Here is a 15,002-nt window from a genome sequence, read left to right on the forward strand (position 1 = left end):
AAATCCAACTTTAAAGAATCTTATATTTTCATTTAGGTTAAATTTCATAAATTGACTTAAATGGAGACAACGGAATTATTTTAGTCAAGATAAGTCAGGGTAATAGAGTGTATGAAACAAACTTCCCTATTCTGGGTACTTTTAAGTATACAATGCTGTACTTTTTTTTTCCTGGGGAAGGAAACTGGGGAATTTGGGGTGGAAGGTACAAAGGTCGAAGGAGTTAGGAAGGAGGACAGTCCCAGCAAAATGGGGAGGGGTATGTACTTTCATTTTTTGAAATGCATTTAATTTTGCACTTGGCTGACCCTTTAGAGCCTCTTAATTTTGTACTGAAACCATCCTGAATTAGATGTATTCTTTAGTTCCTTTATTTATATAATAAAAAAATCCTCTGAAATTATTCTCTTATTGGTCAGCATTACATAAAATCACATGTGCCCCGATCAGTTTTCTTCAATAAACACTCTTGAAAAGAATGAAGTTTCTTTTTAAAAACTAAGGAAATTTTATCAAAGCATTAAATCAATGTAATTACTTCAACCCAGTGCAACTGGCCACCACAGTCTACTTCAAAACCTATCTAAAACTTCACTTCTGGATTTAACTCTGCTAGAATATAAAAAGTATTCCAGAATAAATGAAAAGGGCAATCTATTTACATTTCCCATGTTACAACAAAATGAACTTATTCTTCTGAAAACACCATAAGATCTAATACCCAAGCCTTCATGGAACTCAGTTTTATATCCATCTAAAGAGATGGTCCTCAATCAGGGGAGATTTTTGCCGAGGCACATTTGGCAATGTAAGAAAACATTTTTGGTTATCACATTTGGGGAAAGAGGAGTGCTACTGACATTTCATGAACAAAGACTACGGATGTTGCCAACATTCTACAATCCATCCTACAACATCCCTATAAAGAATTATTAGGCCCGGCTAGGCGTGGCTCAGCGGTTGAGCTTCCACCTAGGATCCAGGTGATCGGGGTTCGATTTCCAGTCAGGGCACATGCCCGGGTTGCAGGCTCGATCAATGACTCTCTCATCACTGATGTTTCTATCTCTCTCTCTGCCTCTCCTTTCCTCTCTCTGAAATCAATAAAGATATATTAAAAAAAAAGAAGAAGAAAAAAAGAATTATTCAGGCCCAGCAGGACGTGGCTCAGCAGATGAGCGTCGACCTAGGATCCAGGAGATAGGGGTTCGATTCCAGGTCAGGGCACATGCCCGGGTTGCGGGCTTGATCCCCAGTCGGGGGCCTGCAGGAGGCAGCTGATCAATGACTCTCTCATCACTGATGTTTCTAGCTCTCTCTCCCTCTCCTGAAATCAATAAAGATGTATTTTTTTTAAAAAAGAATTATTCAGCCCAAAACATTAATAGTGTCAAAGTTAAGAAACCTCAATCGAATACAATGATAAACTTGGCACATACCTTTTGTGAGCATCTTCTGTGAGCTTTGCTGAGATTATGTCATACTGTGGTGTGAAAATTTTTACCAAGGTGACCGAGGACAATCATCTTGGTTGTACAAAAGATATCACTGCTTTCTTCATGACATGTGATTCACCTTTAATCCTCAATACACATAAAAAACCCACTTATCATTCTCATTTACCATTTGGGTGAAAAACAACTTTATTAAAAATTTTAGTAAGCTCTGGAGAGATAGCTCAGTTGGTTAGAGCATTGTCCCAATATGCCAAGGTTGCTGGTTAGATTCCAGGTCAGGGCACATACAAGAATCAACCAATGAATGAATAAATAAGAGGAACAACAAATCTCTCTCCCTTCTTCTCTCTCTCTCTAAAATCAATTTTAAAAATTTAATAAGAATCTAAACAGCAAATCCAAATTATTATTCCATGTTTTCCTGGTTTTGAAGATATAAATACCCAAAACAGGCAACATCCATTAAAATGCAACTGACTTGTCATCAACTGTGATGCCATTTTCTAAATTTTTATTCCAAATTTCAGGTACATCTCTAGTAAAGTTCTAGCTTATCACTTTTGGGCTTTTTTTTACTTTGCCCTTGCATCAATCAAACAAAATGCATTAGAAACTCAGTTTTTAATTTGGTTAAAAAGAGGACAATCATCTATCTTCTTCGCTCCACACTGCAAGCACTGTTTTGGACAATACCAATTAGAACAATCAATCCAATTATTTTTTTCATTTCTACGTCATATTCCCTTCCAATCACCTCTGTACACACATCTGTGTCCACTTAAAACTATACCAGTAAGTTTTGGTACACAAACATCTTAAAAGATGAAAGAATACTATTGTACATCCTTTTAACAAATTGAAATGGTTTTGCTTCTTGTTGAAAATACTGCATTCTGAAGTTCTTTCTGTTGAATGACTACCTAGATGAGTCATTCATGAAGAAATATGAAGACACCATTCTTTTTCTCCCCCTCAGAAATATATTGTCGACTCATAAATTCTTCAGTTTGAGAAAATTTATCTAGGATATCTTCATCTGAAGACTCAGTCTCTGACTTGGCCTATATAATCACTCTATCATCATCATTACAGTTTACAGTGTCTATTAGTTTCTCTAATAATTGTGAAATGTCTTCCTGTTAGTTTTCCTTTCTTTGCCATTATAGGAGGAAAATGAAAAATTATGGATTATCAAATATGTTCAATGAAAGCTTTAAAAAGTTATACTAGTATAAAGAATTGTCATATAACCTTCATCAGATCCCCCAAAGGTTAACATCCTATATGTTTAAGACAGCACATCCCAACTCCTTTTATACTTTCTTGAAAAATTCTGTAATGCTTTGGGCAAAAAGCAGTATGAAAACTGAAGTGTAATAGTTATGATTTATTTTACTGCTGTACCATCCTTATAGGCAATTCCATCTTTCCTCCATTTTCTTATTATTTTAGTCTTTTTAGCATAGTTGGGAATAATAAGTAATGATGCAATACCAAAATGTTTCAAGAAACAGGAAAACTAAGATCATTAAGATCCAATAATATATCTCAGATGTATAAATGATAACTAAAATGAGTTTATTCCATTAAAAAAGAAGTAAATTTTCTCTTTATTCTGTTAAAGACCTCCAATAAAGAATAAAAGTCATGAAATATAAATCTTTATTAGTAGTACTGCTCAAAAAGAAACTAAAAAACTAAAATTGTGTCCAATTGACACTCATGTTACTGGTAGAAAATGAAAACTATTAAGCTCAATTCAAAAGGTATTAACTGTATCAATGTTAACTTTCTGATTTAGATCCCTGTACTATAGTTTTGTAAGATGTATTTGCAAAATCTGGGTAAAGGTTATATGGCAATTCTTTGTATTATTTTTGTGGTCTAAAATTATTTCAAAATGAAAAGTTAAAAAATATTTAAGTAGTAATCACAAGGGAATATAAAGGGAAGAAATCATAGTGTATCCCTATTCTCAAAGACATTAACATTAGTTTGTGTGACAAGGTTTCTATAAATTAATTGAGAATGGTATAAAACAACAAAGTGTAACAGAAAATATGCTGGCTAAAGCTATAAAAAAAAAGAATTATAAATAACAGGACTTGAGAAGGTTCTTAAGAGGCTAGGTAGATGTGTCACTCAACTCATACTACCTTTATCCTATTCGCTATATTTCTGCCCCTACACAGACATGGGCACACACACCTTTCACCATTCTTGTATCCTCCACTGTGCTCAGCATACTACCTTGTCTGTGGTGGAAACCAATCATTCATGCATGGCATGCATCCTCTAATATTTATTGAGTACATACTATATGCTGGGCATTGTTCCAAAAGCTGGAGCTATAGCAGCAAACAAAACAAAAACTTCTTCCCTCAGGAAGTTTACATTTTAGTGAGAGAAACAGACAATAAAAAAAGCATTCAGAGTATTAGGCAATAACAAGTGTCAAGAAGAAAAGCACAGAAGGTTTTTGAAATGTTACATAAGAGTGACCAAAGAATACCTCACTGATAAGATAACTTGAGTAAAGGCAGTAAGGAGTCAGCCATGTGGGAATCAATGGGGGAAGCATTATAAGCAGTGGGGCCAGTAAATGCAATGACCCTGATGCACACACGCTTGGTATTTTCCAAGAACAGCAAAAAGACTGTGTAGTTGCAGCAGAGTAGAAGAGAGACTAGTAAATAATGATGTCAGAGAGGTAATGGGGTTGGAGGTAGTAGGTAAGGAGCACATCATGTTTATTCCCATTAAGTCATAAGGACTTTGACTTAATACTCAGACTGATATAGGAAGCCACCAGAGAATTTAAAGCAATAAAGTGACATGGTCTGACTTGGGTTTTATAAGAATCACTTTGGATTGCTTTGTTAATAGTCTGAAGAAAATAGTACTGAACATAAGCTGTGATTGAAAAATAAAATTTAAAAAAATAGACTGAACAGGAGCAGTAACAAGCAGAGAGAACAGTTAGGTGCTATGAAATAATCCAACCTAGAGTTATTAGTCACTACTGTAGTTGGGTGTGGGGGTAGGAGGAATTAAGTGGCCAAATTCTGGATGGTATTTTGAATATACAGCAACAGGGTTTGTCAACTGACCTCATATGAAAAAGACAGAATGAGAAAAGTCAAAGATGCCTAGTAGATACCCAAGAGGAAATATGAAGTGGGCCACTAGATATGTTAGTCTATAGTACAGGGAAGAGGTTCCCAGTTAGAGACAGAAATTTGAGTTATCAGCATTGTTTGGATTTCAGAAAGGTAATATAGTATATATGGTAGCTCTTCAAAATCAAGCACATTCATATTTCTGCACCAAGTGGGACAGCCTAGATAGATCAGGTTGTGCCCCTAAACTGGTTGTGGAACCAAACTTACCAACCTACCAACAAAAAAAAATTCTTGATTTCAGCATTGCAGATTGTGGGCATATATATGCTTCAACAGCCTGCAAGTCAGCAAGCCTAGCCCTGGAGGATACCAGCAGGACTGGGGAAGTAGCCACTGCCAAGATGCTGGCAAATACAAATGACAAGCAGGCACCAAAGCCAGAAAAGGGTGAATACAAAAGTGCAAAAAAAAAAAAAAAAAATCAGAGAGAGAAAGAGATCTATCAGTTAGATTTTGCTACCAACAAATTCCTAACTAACTTTGAACCCAATTACAATTGAATAGAAGCAGGCTCTGGGCAGCAAACTTTAAAATGCCATTCGAGTTAGGTTTGTGAACTAGTTAATTTATCACCTACTGTGTCCTAGCACTGTGCTAAGCAACACGACTATCAAAGTTATGTCCCAATCTAGATGACTGTGAACCACTGGTGTAGTGCTCCCTGAGGATGATCCGTATCATGTAGTTGCTCTGAAAATTTATGAGGACAAAAACTCTATGCATTTGGTTATAACTGATGACAAATCCTGCTGGACATGTCATTGTAAGAAAAGACCCTCCAAAAAAGTTACATAATTAAAGAAAGCCAAAGTTTTGTGTTTTTTTAATGTGTTGTTAAAAGACCATTAGATAATTGTCTAGAGACACTTAGAATTCACTTTTTTTCCTTCCTTTTTTTTAAATCCTCACCAAGGATATTTTTTCCATTGCTTTTCAGAGAGTGGAATGGAAAGAGAGAAACATCAATGTGAGAGAGAAACACCAATGTGAGACAGAGACACACACACTCCCCAACCAGGGCCAGGCATGGAGCTTGCAACAGAGGTATGTGCCTGGGATCCCTCAGTACGCAGGCCAATGCTCTAACCACCAAACAAAACCGGCTAGGGCTAGAATTCACACTTTTTTAAAAAGTCAGGAAAATAAAATTTCTCAAAATATTTGGAAATAATTTAATTCAATAATGGCAAACCCCTGATTCACAGACTACCCATACTTGGTATACTGCTGGATGGGTTTCATTATTTAACCTTAGCTTCAACAAAAAACAAATATCCAGAATTATTTACTTAAACTGTAAGAAGAAAATGATAAAAACCCTAAAATATTACTGCTACTACTCATTTGTTAGCAGAAACATAAACCCATGTGACGAGAAAGAAGATTTAGGAAATAATTGATCATATTAACAATATACTCTTGAGCTTGACATGATAACAGTAACATATATGCTAACTCCGTAATTTCTTCATTATGATTCTTAACCTTCCAAAGCAGTAGAAACAATCAGGTCTGCAAACTGAAGAGAACAGGATTCACACTCTGGAAGAGAGACTACAATCCACTTGCCGATTTCAGCATGATGCCATCCCTTCTAACATTTCAAAGCATTCACTGGCATACTTTGTGTGAGATGTCTAAGGTCATTTAACCACTCAATTCAACTAAAGCTATGACTTCAGACCCCATCCTCCTGTTTCTCATTCACGGTCCCCTCTCCCTTCACCTAAAGGTCAGCTCTCCTTCCTCCAAATCTCATACCTCTTTGTATTTGGCTCTTATGGCACTCAACCTACACTGATGTGTAGTAAAATCATGTGTATATTTTTCTTTTCTTCTAACAATGTAAACTTCTACAGGACAAAGATTCTTCCTGTATCAGCCTAGAGGTATTTAAGAAGGTGGTAAATAAATGAATGTTGACAATTCACCTTTAGAGTCTGAGTCCCAATCTTTTCCCTCAAAGCTGCTTTCAAAAGCATACTGCTGGTTCCTCAAAAATTTAAACACAAAATTGTCATATGATCCAGCAACTCCACTTCTGGGTATATACCCCAAAGAATTCAAAGCAGATACCTGAAGAGATATTTATACACTCATGTTCATAGCAACATTATTCACAGTAGCCAAAAGGTAGAAACAACCCAAATGTCCATCCACATATGAGTAAACAAAATGTGGTATATATGTACATACATACAATGGGATATTATTCACCATCAAAAAGGTAATTCTGGCCCTGGCTGGTCAGTTGGTTGAGCATCATCCTGTGCACCAAAAGGTCACCAGTTCGATTTCCAGTCAGGGCATATGCCCAGGTTGCAGGGTTGGGGTGCTTACAGGAGGCAACCAGTCAATGTTTCTCTCTCGTCTCACATTGATGTTTCTCTCTTCCCATCCCCCTTCTCCTTTCCTCTTTCTAAAATAAATAAATAAATAAATAAATAAATAAATAAATAAATAAATAAATATTTTTTACAAAGGTATTTCTGACACATGCTACAATATGGATAAACCTTGAAGACATTACTCTAAGTGAAATAAGCCAGACACAGCTGACAAATACTGTATGAGTCCACTTCACAGAGACAGAAAGTAGAACAGCGGTTGTCAGGGGCTGGGGAAGATTTATGTTTTTGTTTAGTGGGTATAAAATTTGAGTTTAGGAAAATGAAAAGTTCTGGAAATGAATGGTGGTGATGGTTAAACAATGTGAATGTACTTAATACCACTACACTGAACACTTAAAAATGGTTAAGATGCCCTGGCTGGTGTGGTCCACCCAGTTGGTTGAAGCGTTGTCCCCATACACAGAAAGGTCACAGGTTCGATTCCCGGTTAGGGCACATACCTAGCTTGTGGGTTCAGTCCTTGGTTGGGGCACATACAGGAGGCGGCCAATCAATGTTTCTCTCACATCAATGTTTCTGTTTCTCTCCCTTCATCTCTCTAGAATCAATAAACATATCCTTGGGTGATGATTTTAAAAAATGGTTCAGATGGTAAATTTTATGTTATGTTTTGGGGCTTTTTACCACAATTAAAATAAAACAAAAAAGGTACACTGTTCCTTCTGTTTACTATCCTTAGACAAGAGGCAGCTGAAGTGCAGAGTTAAAGAGTATAAACTCCGGAACCAGAATGCCTGGATCCAGATCCTGGTTTGACCACTTATATGTCTAACCTTACTGTGCTACTCATCTTTAAAACATGGGATTCCATAAGTACCCACTACACAGGATTGCCATGAAGATTAAATGGGTTAATAAATGTATAGTGGCTAATTCAGTGTCTGGGACATAGTAAGGGCTCCAAAATGTTGAATTCTTATTATTATTCAAGAAGACAGAGGGTGCAGTTTGAAAAAGCATGTAACTATCATTTTTGCAATAACTATAGAAAGTAACTTAAACGCTCGGTTGGAGAGTTAATGAGAAAACCTTTTACAGCACTGCACTAAATTACTGAATGCTGTGAACATAATCTTTTAATCCCAACTAAAATTCACAGCCATTAACATCTGCTTTGCACAGTTCTCCAGTATCCTGTCTGCTTGCACTGAAGATGTAAACAGGACTATGCTTTGCCAGGAATCTTATCAAATTACTGCACACCTCCTTCCTTAAAAAAAAAAAAAAAAAAATATATATATATATATATATATATATATATATCTTACTCTTTAATTACAAATCTTACCTTCTTAATTACAAAATGCAGATCTATCTAGAGTCTTTCATTCTGACAAACTACATAGTATATAATACTGATTTTTGGATAGGTAAAAAGCATTTATGAAAACTTTCCTAGGACAGTATATCCAGGTTCTTAACTCTTAACGCCTATGTGCGGGACTTGTGACCCTACCACACCAATAGACAATATTCTCTAAGGGCAAGAATTAGGTCTTCCATTTCCCAGCACAAATAGCGGGAACAACCATGTGTTGACCAAACTTTCCTGAGTGGTAAATTCTCCACTATTTTCATTATCTTTGTCAGTTTATGGCATCAGGAAAAACACCCAGCTTTTCATCCGCAGAGCAATTATATTACAGCCACCATTAATCAAACTAAAAAGCTACTGTTGCCACTCCTATTTCCTCAGCTGAGAAGGTGCGACTTTCTCCACATGTGTCCAGCACAGGGCACCAAGCTCTCAGTCCCAACTGAGCAAAGCACAAATGTAGAATTTAACTTCAGTTCAGACAATTAGCCAGAGGGCTTGCTCAGAAGTTAAATTTAAAAAAAAAAAAAATCAATGTTTATTTTCTCATGAAAACTATCAAAAATACTTAACTTCTCTTAAGAAAAGAGAATATATCAAGTCAGAGCAAAAATCTCAATTGAAATGGTTTATTAAACCTGAAATGTCCTAAGGTAAATCCCCAATTCAGGTTGGAAGAGTGATGCTACATGTCACAACAAAGCTGCACCAGTTCTCGACTTCACCCTACTTTCTGTAATAAAACAGGGCATGAACATTATATAGACTAAAAAGAAATTGGTCTAGATGTACTACCATAAAACCAGAAGACTTTTCAAGAACAACTATAGTTACTTAAGTTGCAACTTATTTCTTTGTGAAATTAAAAGCCTATACACAAGAACCAACTGTACAAAGAAAGCATTAACAAATTCAAGGGTTGAAGAAACCAGAGAACTTTATACAAAATACCATCTTTTATAAACAGATCATTTTAATGTAAAATGTACACCCAACACTTCCTTTTCGAAATCTGAGCCTTATGAAGAGGAGCTTCCACAGCCTTTTCATGGCTAATTGTGTTTGAAGTCCTCAGGCACGGAAACAGCGGCTAAGTCTAACTACCCACCACCCCATAGGCTCAAAGGAAGGCCCGCCCAGTAGAACTACGGAAACTAAACATCAACGGAACTCCAGAAAAGGTTGTCCCCGGCCACATTTTTAGTCTCTGAGATTCTCTCGGTCCATGCCCCCACCATGGTCACAGCACGAGCAGCGTTCGATCGCAGACTTCAACCAAAGGACCTAGAGCATCTCAGCCCCAAGATTACAACCAAGAGGGGAATAGTGACGACCATGCTCCATCTCTCCAACCTGCACCGTGCTATCACCCCACTGAAAGGATCAAGACAGAGAGAACAGCTCCGGCACCGGACCCTCGAGCCCCAAGCAAAAAAACAACGCGGAGTACAAGTACAGTTCCTGACACCAACACAGCTCGGGTCGGAGAGGGGCCCCTCCCACCCCCGGAGACGTAGGGCGGGGCAACTCTAGGCGCCGCGACTCCCAACTGCGGGCTTTTCCGAGCCCCGCCTCTAGTGCCAAGGAGGCGGAAACCGGGGGGAGGGGGAGGACGGCCAGGGGGCGTGGCATCATCGCACCGTACGGCCTCTCCGGCCAACCGGATCCCGAGAAGGCGGACTTCAAGCGCCCTCCCAGACTCGCTCCGAACCTCGCGCGGAAGACCCCCGCTTCTCCCACATCCCAGCAGACCCCAGCGCGGAAACTCAGTCGAGGCCCCGCCCACCCCGAAGAGCCGGCGGGGGAGGTCACCCACAGACAGCACTCAGCGCAGGGCCAGCCCCGCCCCTTTCTTCACTATCGCACGCGCGCGCCGACCCCGCCCCTGAGCAGCGGGGCGAGAGCCCGCCCTCTCCGCGCGCACCGGGACTACGCTCTCCTCCCCCTCCCGCACTAAGCTACCCCGCTCCGCCACTCCACCCCCTCACACATCCACACACCTCCAGTCTGCCGGTTCTACGGGAAGCCGAGGTGGTCAGTCGCCCCCTTAAATATACACACCCTTGAGTCCCACGTTACCCGCCACTAGGATCCCCGGCCCAGCGTGCTCTCACCGCAAAGCTGCTTCGGCCGCTCCTTACTGCGTGTCCCTCTCAGCATGAGCCTCTGGCTCAGCAGGGAGACCCCGCGAACGGCGCAGGGCATAGGCCCGCGGGAGAGGACTGGCAGCCTCCTCTCAGCTAAGAAAGCGGTCACAGGCCCCGATGCCCAGACTAGGAAAGAGAGAGGGAGGGAAACTCTGAGGGGGGAAGGGGAGGGGGGGAAGATGGAGAAACCGTCTCCGCCGCCTCTACCGCCGCGGCCGCTTCTCTGTTACCCGGGAAATCCCGCCCACTCCGCCGGCCCGCCCAGCATAGGACACACTCAACTTCACTCCGCCACAGGTCGCTTAATCCGCCTGTCAAAGGTTTAGCCAATCGCTACGCCCTGTCTGCCGTATGCCCGCCCCCTCTCCTCGGGAGGGAGGGGGAAGCGCTCACCTTCTCCACGCCCCTATTGGCGGGGAGCTTCCCGAACTCAACCCCGCCTATTGGAGATGAATTGCTGAATCCCACCCCCAAGCCGCAACACTATTGGAAGAAGCATAAAAGCCCTTCACGTCTCATTGGAGGATTCCACATATCACGCCCCGTGCCGTCTCAGCTACAGGCCCAACAAGTCAGCTCTCGCCCTCGCCGATCATCGCATTGGAAGGTTGCCCCTGGCTCTCCCACTGCCCTAGGAAGGTAAGTAACCGATGTGGGGTAAAATGTCCGTGAGAAAGGCTCCTCCTACCACACTGCGGGGCCATACCCCGCCCCTGACCATCGGATTGGAGAGCTCGAGCCCGGTAGAAGCCCCCATTGGTCAGGACTCCCGTCTAGGAAGGAGCTGACTCCTCCCCGAGCCTGGAGGCTGAACCTTAGTGGTCCTTTTGTGGAATGTTTACACTAGAGACTGAGCACAGAGTTCCAGGGCCCGAAGAGGTGCCGCCGGGCTCCATAGCCTAGATTCTATCCCTAGGATTTGGAAGGAGGCAGCAGCATTACCACCTTGGATGACTCTCCTCACCCCCTTACAGAAAAAGAGAAAGAGAACCTCATCCTTCCTATATCATTCTCTTACAATTTACATTTCTGCATGCTGCCTCCTCGTAAACACAAATATCCGGAGCAGCCGACAACTCCTTTTAGTGAGCAGTGTGCAGAATTAAGGACTGGAGACCAAAGCCAAGAAATAGCCCCAGGGGTTGCCAACCTGCAGCACACTTCTAACACCTACACTCCGTACACCTGAATAAGCAGTCTTAAGAGGGCGGAGATAATCGAAATGAAGGCAGGGCCCCAAGAGCCATGGCCCCCGGAGGCGGAGCGTGAAGCAAAAGGCAGTCGAGATCTCCAGGTTAGATCTAGAGGCTCCTCAGACTGGAAAAATTGAGGAAGTAGACCAAACAGGCCATGGCATAAATAAACCTTCACCCAAACTTCAGAAAAAGGATAAAAATTACAGAGTTGGGGACAAAAGATAGTAAGAATGGCTGTTCACTTCCTCTTTGGAAAATGAGGGTTAATGGCAGTCCCTAGGCCCTCTCTTTGTCATAGTGCTTCGAACACACAAAGTACATTAAGTGCCTAGGTTGTTTTTATTTATTCACCAAATAGGGCGGAGAACTGATGCTGGCCGTGCTTTGGAGGGTGCTCACTGAGTGCCAGGAGAAGAGGGGGAGGGACTAGAGTTTTCCTGCAGCAAAACTCTCTCCAGCCTTTTCCTCTCCAGCAAAAAGGCTACTCCAAGAGAGCCCACTCTACAAGTGGCAGGCCCCAGGAAACCTAAGTCCTAACGTGTCCTCCCTACCCAATGGGGCAGAGATGGCAAGGAATGAGCTCTGGCAACAGGTGAGCCTGACTTGAAGGATGGCTTCAAGCCTCAAGGACAAGGACAAGGCAGCTAACTGTGAACCCCAGGAGCAGTAGACAAATGGGAGCAGCCTCGCCCGGAGCCAAGCCCTGCCCCAGTACAGACCGAGCTCTAAAAATAAGTCACACGGAGGAAAGGGAATCCCGGGCCAAACCCTTTGGAGGTTTTGAAGAAGCGGTACTTCCAAGGGCTACCGTTAACTCTAGGTCGACCCCAATCCCTGGACTGCGGGCCACACTGAACTTCCATCTGATATCAAGAACCACCTCGAACCCAAGCAGGACTCATCCTCTGTCTACAGGGGGATGAGCTGCCCTGGATCTTGCCTGAGGCCTCGAGACCAATCAGCGGTTGCTTAGGAGTTTTAGATAAACACAACTAAGGACAGCGGCAGCCTTATGCTGGGAAGAAAACAAAGCGTCAGCAGCATTGTCAAGCTCAGGACGATCTTTGAAAAGTCCAAGGGCGCAGGAGTAGCCAGGCCGCAGGGTCAGAACTTTAGTACTTGGCCGGGAAGGGCAGATCCCACTCGCTCCTTCCAACCCCGGCAGAACACACGTAGCTAAGCCCCCTAAATTCACTCCACGCCGTCAACCCCTAACTTCATCGCAAAAACTACTAGATATTGAGCCTTAAAGGAATGAATCATTGTGTCTTCTCGGCTCTCCCTGCCCCGCCTTGCCAGGGGCTCCAACTCCAAGCCCAGGACTTCCGGGCGGGAGACAGTTCGTAGGAGCAGGGCGGGCCTCACCCAGGTGCCGAGCGCGCACACAAGCCGGGGGGCGGGGGGAGGGGGGGAACAGAGGTGAACTTCCTCCTCCAAGCTCGCTACGCCGGAGGCAGGACTATCTACCCCACCAATCAAAAATAAGGGAGGGACCTTGCGCCTGGCGTAGGCGGTAGGACTCCCTCCTCCACCCTTCACGAAAAAAGAAAAAAAAAAATCCTGGAACTTAAACTCCAGCCCAGCGCCCGATAGGCGGAGTTCGGGAGAAGGTTATCCAATCAATAACCGAGAAGGAAAAAAGGCGTCTCGCCGCCCATCCAGTGGAAGACAAGAGAAGGCGGGAGCCCGAAATGGGTGGAGGAGAGAGGAAAAGGCCCCGCCCCCAGGTTTCCTTCCGCGTCGGTTGCACAAGCGGTCGTCGGAGTAGACAGAAAAGAGGCTAGGCCAAGGAGTGGAGGCAGGAGCCTCCGCGCACTCTGGGCCCAGCTCCTGAGCCTCATCTCTCGGAGTCGCTCCAGCCGACTGCAGCGGTTCGCGCCGGCGCCCCGCCTACCAGCCGGCGGCCGCCATTCCCGGTGACAGGCGCGCCCTCCGGGCCCCTCCCTGCACGCTGATGCATTTCCTTTTTCCGAGTCTGAGCGTGGAGACTGTTTTCCCAGTTTCCGACCTTCAGTGCCCCTATCAGTCTACCCCCGTGGGTGCGCTCACACTCCGCGCCCCCACCCACTCGGAGGTCGCCTTGGGGTGGGCGGGGAAGGAAGCAGTTGGTGTGGTCAGCTGGAGCACGGCTCGAAGCTGCCGAGTTCCCGGAGGTTTTCTACAGCCGCGGACCGAGTTAGCGCGGGACCGCGGCCTGGCGGGTTCCGGCGCCGAATGCCGGTTCTACTGCCCCGGCCCGGGAGTCTGGAGCGTCTAGACCAACGTGGGGGGCTCTTTCCGGTTGCCTTCCCGCCCCCGGCCGCCCCACCCGCTAGGCCCGCGTGGCCCCCGCCCCCAGAGTCCATAACAACCGCGGGCCCCCGGCGCCCGCGCCTCAGGAGTGCTCCCACCGCCCCTCCTACAGTTTGCATACAGAAACGAAACCCTCTGGGTGGCAGTCGCACTTGCCCGGCGTGTTTAGTCGGGGAAGCCACGGGCCCCGGCTCGCCCGCGAACTCCAGCTCTCAACCTACTCCGACGCCGAGGGCTCAGGCTGCCGCCCCCTGCCGAGCCTGCGCGCCGCAGCCAGGGCCCAGCTCCAGTCGGTGCGCGGGATCACCCCTTTCTCTTTACAATAATTTTTTAAAGGCTTTCCAGGAGCAAAGGGGACCCCCTGCTGCCTGCCACTTAACCCAGTTCCTCGCCGCAACCTACCGAAACCAACGGCTTGGTAAAATAAACTAGGCAGCACATCGGCGTGCTGGCGACCCCGGGCCGGGCCGACCCCTCCCCGCGAAACCCGCCTGGCTGGGAAACACTGGAGAGCGGGCGACGATGAGAGCTCTTTCCTGGCCTGCCCCTCGCCTCCCGCGGACCCCAAACCTCCCCTAGTTCCATCCCGGGGCCCGCGGCGCCCGCACCATGGCACACGGGCCAAAGCGACAGGCCGGCGAACTAGCCCCCGAAACGCCTGAAATTGGGGGGACCAAATTAAAAGCAGCTGTTTAACATACCTTGGGAGCCAGGCGAGGAGTACTGAATGGGGAGAACGCCCCCCTTGGGCCATTGGCTCCCCGGCGCTCGCATCAATCACCCTCGGCCCGCCTCCTACCCTTGCCCCACCTCTTCCCTTCATTGACTGCCCCCCCCAAATAAATATAAACGGATAAACTAGCCGTCCATGAGTAGGAGACACTTATGTGGCAGGGGCCCCTCTCTCTCCGGTATCACCACCTCGAGTTTCTTTAGGCCTTTGGACTGGAGGGAGACCTTCTGGAACTTGATCCGCGGGGGGGGGGGGGGGGGGGGGGGTTG

General features: G+C 44.9%; 1 protein-coding gene across 4 annotated transcripts in view; it reads right to left on the minus strand.

Moving 5' to 3' along the window:
- Positions 1-14,746, minus strand: part of SIN3A (SIN3 transcription regulator family member A) — a 68,887-nt gene extending 54,141 nt beyond the window's left edge. For 2 of the 4 annotated variants that reach the window (XR_014000214.1, XM_081157211.1), the window contains exon 1: positions 10,480-10,754. The gene's annotated coding sequence lies outside the window, so the exon portion shown is untranslated. Of the gene's footprint in view, positions 1-7,490; positions 7,589-10,479; positions 10,759-14,701 lie in introns of those variants that run through there. The other 2 variants (XM_081157212.1, XM_081157213.1) reach the window with 2 other exon arrangements.
- Between the last annotated feature and the right edge of the window lie 256 nt (positions 14,747-15,002).

This window comes from Miniopterus schreibersii (assembly GCF_964146895.1).
Source record: "Miniopterus schreibersii genome assembly, chromosome: 1".
Lineage (NCBI taxonomy): Eukaryota > Metazoa > Chordata > Mammalia > Chiroptera > Miniopteridae > Miniopterus > Miniopterus schreibersii.